This window comes from Nicotiana tomentosiformis, chromosome 11 (genome assembly GCF_000390325.3).
Source record: "Nicotiana tomentosiformis chromosome 11, ASM39032v3, whole genome shotgun sequence".
NCBI classification, from domain to species: domain Eukaryota; kingdom Viridiplantae; phylum Streptophyta; class Magnoliopsida; order Solanales; family Solanaceae; genus Nicotiana; species Nicotiana tomentosiformis.
The window spans coordinates 1,254,878-1,260,458 of record NC_090822.1 but is presented as its reverse complement, the minus strand read 5'-3'; positions in this window follow the sequence as shown (position 1 = coordinate 1,260,458).

Here is a 5,581-nt window from a genome sequence, read left to right as displayed (position 1 = left end):
GAGAGGCCATTAGCATTGGATGTTCAGGCCTTGGCCAACCAGTTTGTTAGATTGGATGTTTCGGAGCCGAGTCAAGTTTTGGCATGTATGGTTTCTCGGTCTTCTCTATATGATCGTATCAGAGAGCTTTAGTATGAAGACCCCCATTTGCTTGTCCTCAAGGACACGGTTCAGCATATCGATGCCAAGGAGTTTACTATTGGGGATGACGGTGTGTTACGTGTTACGGATGCCTGGTCGGCTATGTGTGCCCAATGTAGATGGTTTGCGTGAGTAGATACTTCAGGAGGCCCACAGTTTGCGGTACTCCATTCATCCGGGTGCCGCTAAGATGTATCAGGACTTGAGGCAGCACTATTGGTGGAGGAGAATGAAGAAAGACATAGTGGAGTATGTAGCTCGGTGCCTAAATTGTCAGCAAGTGAAGTATGAGCATCAGCGGCCAGGTGGATTGCTTCAGAGGCTAGAGCTTCCACAGTGGAAATGGGAGCAGGTTACTATAGATTTTGTTGTTGGGCTCCCACGGACTCAAAAGAAGTTCGATGCAGTATGGGTTATTGTGGATAGGTTGACCAAGTCGGCTCATTTCATTCCAGTGGTGATTACTTATTCTTCAAAGCAGCTGGCTCAGGTTTATATTCGCGAAATTGTCTGACTTCATGGCATGCCGGTATCCTTCATCTCTGACCGGGGTATGCAGTTTGCATCACGATTCTGGAAGGTCGTACAGCATGAGTTGGGCACACAGGTTGAGTTGAGTATAACATTACACCCTCAAACTGACGAACAGTCCGAGTATACTATTCAGATATTGGAGGATATGCTTCGTGCATGTGTGATGGAGTTTGGGGGTTCTTGGGATCAGTTCTTTCCACTTGCGGAGTTTGCCTACAATAACAGCTACTAGCCGAGCATTCAGATGGCTTCGTATAACGCCTTGTATGGGAGGCGGTGTCAGTCTCCGGTGGGTTGATTTGAGCCAGGCGAGGCTAGGCTATTGGGTATTGACCTGGTTCTAGATACTTTGGAGAAGGTTAAATTGATTCAAGATCGACTTTGCACAGCCCAATCTAGACAGAAAAGTTATGTGGATCAGAAGGTTCGCGACATTGCATTCATGGTTGGGGAGAGGTTCTTGCTCCGGGTTTCGCCCATGAAGGGTGTTATAAGGTTCGGGAAGAAGGGCAAGTTGAGCCGTAGGTATATCAGACCTTTTGAGATTCTTGAGAGGATTTGAGAGGTGGCCTATAAGCTTGCACTGCCACCTAGTCTAGCTACAGTTCATCCAGTATTCCATGTTTCTATACTCCAGAAATACCAAGGCGATCCGTCTCATGTGTTGGATTTAAGCTTTGTCCAGTTGGACAAGGATTTGTCTTATGTTGAGGAGCCGGTGGCCATTTTGGACAGAGAGGTCCAGAAGTTGAGGTCAAAGAACATTGCTTCAGTGAAGTTTTAGTGGAGGGATCATCTAATCGAAGAGGCGACTTGGAAGTTTGAGCATGATATTCGTAGCCGTTATCCTCATCTTTTCACCACTTCAGGTATGTCTCTGTACTTGTTCGAGGATGAATGTTTATTTTAAGAGGGGAGGATGTAACGACTCAGCCGGTCGTTTTGAGTATTTTAGCCCCGATCCCCTATTTATTGCCCCTCTATGTTGTATTATAGTTATGTGATTTGTCGGGGGTGTTTGGTTTTGGTTTTGGTTGATTTCGAAGTGAAATGGGACACATAGTCCCTAAGTTGGAGCTTTAAGTTGAAAGAGTTGACCGTAGTTTGAATTTTGTGTAGATGACTCTGGAATGGAGTTTTGACGGTTCTGATAGCTCCGTATGGTGATTTTGTACTTAGGAGCGTGTCCAGATGTTGATTTGAAGGTTCGTAGGTCGGTTCGTCTTGAATTGGCGAATGTTAGGAAGTTGAAGGTTTGGAAGGTTGAGAAGTTTGACCAGGAGTTGACTTTTATTGATATTGGGGTCGGATTCCGATTCTGAAAGTTAGAATTGGTCCGTCATGTCATTTATGACTTGTGTGCAAAATTTAAAGTCAATCGGAGTTATTTTGGTATGAATCGACAATAGTTTTGGAATTTGGAAGTTCATAGTTTTAATAGGCTTGAATTGGGTTGTGATTCATAGAATCGATGTTGTTTGATGCGATTTTTGTCCTCGAGTAGGTCCGTTATTTGTTTTGGAACTTGTTGGTATATTCGGACGGGGTCTCGGGGGCCCCGGGTGTGATTCGGATTGAATCCGGAACCAAATTGGACTTGATCATTTTGCTGAAGTATCAGCCCTTCTGGTGTCATCGCACCTGCGCAGGTGCGATGACGCGGGTGCGAGTGGTGAAGCGCAAAAGCGGAGAGGGCAGCCCAGGTCTGGGCTCGCAGGTGCGCCTCCGCAGGCGCGGACTTGTCTACCGCAAAAGCAGAATTTGGGGAGGGACTTGGGCAGGACCCAGGTGCGGTCTATATATCCGCAGCAGCGCTTGCGCAACAACGCTAAAGGGTCCGCATGTGCGAGTCTTCTAGGCTTAAATTGGAACCGCACCTGCGATGGATTTTTCGAAGGTACGGCATCGCAGATGTAACTGAGTGACCGCAAATGTGGAATCACTGGGCAGAAAAGGAGTAAGTTCGAGGGTTTGATTTCATTATCCAATTTTGGACCTAGAGAGCTCGGTTTGTGGCGATGTTTTGAAAGATTTTCAAGAAATTCATTGGGGTCAGTGATTCTAACTTGGTTTTGACTATATTACATGAATCCGTTGTTATTTTTATCATTGAATCAGTGATTTGAGTTGGAAATTTGGGGAAAAATTGTGAAAACTTCTTAGGCTAAATTTTGGGGATTTAAAAGGTGATTTGAGGTCAGATTTGAGTAAATCTTGTATGGTTGGACTCGTTATCGAATGGGAGTTTGGATTTTGTAGTTTTGGTCGGGTTCCAAGACACGAGCCCGGGTTGACTTTTTGAGTTAACTTTTTGTTTCTTTGTAAAGGTCGTAACTTTATTGTTCGAAATAGTTTCCTATAGTTTATATTTATGGTATGAAGCTGTTTTAGCTAGATTCGAGCCGTTCGGAGTTGGATAATCAAGGAAAGGGCTTACTAGTGGATTGAGTAGCGTGTTTTGAGGTAAGTGTCTTGCCTAACTTTGTGGGGAGGGGGAGGGGGGGAATTACCCCTTAGGATTGGTATTGTTTTATGATAATTGTGATGTGTGGAAGCCGTGTATGTAAGGTGACGAGTGTGTACACGGGCTAAATATGTAAACTGACTGGTTTTAGCTATGTAGATTCCTTCCATACCTTAATTATCTTAACATGTTATATTCATTATCATTAGTCTATCTTCATATGCTCTACTTATTCTATGTCTTAGTTGTTAATTGCCTTTACATGTTTAATTGAAGTATTCTTTTCTCTATTCCTTATTCATTATTTAACCGTTGAGTTCTTTACTTAAAGTTGTTATTTGTGGAATATCTTGTTGTTGAAATTGGTATTGCGTTACAGAGACAGTGATTTACATTGAAGCAACGTTGTAAAGTTGTGAAATACTATTCTTGTTGAGTTACTCACTTCTGGTTGTTATTGTGAGACTCTTGTGCATATCGTGGTTGAGCCATGGGCTATTTGTTGTGAAAACACTATTGTTATTGGTTTCTTGGCAAGTTATGATATTGGGCACTTGAGGTACGATTTGTGATACGTTATGATATTGATACGCATCCGGTAGTATAATATTTTGGGGTTGATTTGCATTCAGTGAGATAAGGTGGGCTTGATACGCGTGTCGCTAGTAGGGGAACTACTTGAAGCCACGCGGTGTGATAAGGTGGGCTAAAACACGCGGAGCTATTTCGAAAAAAATAATTTTCAAAACTAAATGCAAGGCTCCCTCGGTGATATAAGGAAAGATTGTGAAATGTTTTGTGATTTGAGACAACGAGGCGGTACCTCGGTAGTGATTCTTGTTGATACTTTTTCCATTTCTTCACTTTTGTTTTGTTGCTTTGTTCCGTGTCATAACATTCCTTGTTTTTCTTCCGTGGTGCATTATTTTGCCTTAGTTCAGTGTAGCTGATCTTGGTGTATTTCTTTATTATTTCATTTCTACCGTTATCATTATTTCACTATTATATACCTGTTCAGTTTCTTATTTATTCTAGTAGGGCCTTGACCTAACCTCGTCACTATTCTACCGAGGTTAGAATTGGCACTTACTGGGTACCATTGTGGTGTACTCATGCTACGCTTTTGCACATCTTTTTGTGCAGACCCAGGTATCTCCTACCCGTCCAGGCACCAGTGAGACGAGCCAGTTTCGGAGACTTTAAGGTATACATGCCGGCATCCGCAGGCCTCGGAGTCACCCTCTATCTAGTCTATTTCATTTTCTTATCCTTTTATAGACACTGATGTATAGGGATGTTCAGTACCATCTTATAGAGCTTGTGACTTGTATTCATCGGATTTTGGGAAATTGTATTCTGTTGAGTTACGGAGTTTCTTTATCTGATAATGGCTGAGCTATTTAAAGGTCCTTTATAAATTTTCAGTTATATTTCGCATTTATGTTGGGCTTATGTCTATGCAACTGTTCCGAAATAATAGTAAACAGTGGAAATAAAAGACAACAGAAGGGGCCTGTGAACATCGAGCAGGTATACCTTGAAGTCTCCAGCCGCACAGACATAAGTCTCAAAACCAACTCGATCAGAAGTACTTGGATCTGCACAAAAATATGCAAAAGCGTAGCATGAGTACACCACAGCGGTACCCAGTAAGTATCAAGCCTAACCTCGGTAGAGTAGTGACGAGGCCATGTCAAGACACCTACCAGACATGTAAACTTATGCAGGACATAAAGCTAACAATGGAAAGAACATCAATGTAAGACCAACAACAGACGGATTACAAATTTACAACCAAGAGTGAAAATAATAGAAGCACAATGGCAACAGGAAATAACCAAGTAATAAAGCAACAACATAGTTAGAATACAGATGAAATATGAATGAGCTCAAGTAAGAAAAACGGATGACAACTCAATTAATCAAATCGTTCCTAATGCACGAGTTTCAACAAGAATTACCCAAGGTACCACTCCTCGTAATCTCAAATCATAAGTCACAACTTCCAAATCTTACACGTATGGCACCTCGTGCCCACAATAGCAATCATCTTTGCACGGCAAAGTTCTCGTGCTACCATGTACTTCGCATCCGTATCAATATCAATTAAGATAATCGAGAGATAAATTTAAACACAATAAAGCATAATAACAATCTTGAATAAAATGAGGCGTCAAATGAGATAATATATTTATTTTAGGATTCAAATAAAATAAGGGACATGTCATGCAAATAGAATATCAGATCGGTTTAGTTTAGAAATTAATAAGATAAAGTAAAAATATCGTATTTAAACAAATAAAACCTTAGTTAAATTAATGAGTTAACTATAGAATTTGTTAGAAATAAAACGTGATAACAATTTTAAGTAAAGTAAACAACAATAAGGTGATGAGTAAAATTTGAGAACCCAATTAAAGTAAAAATGTGATAACCATTTAA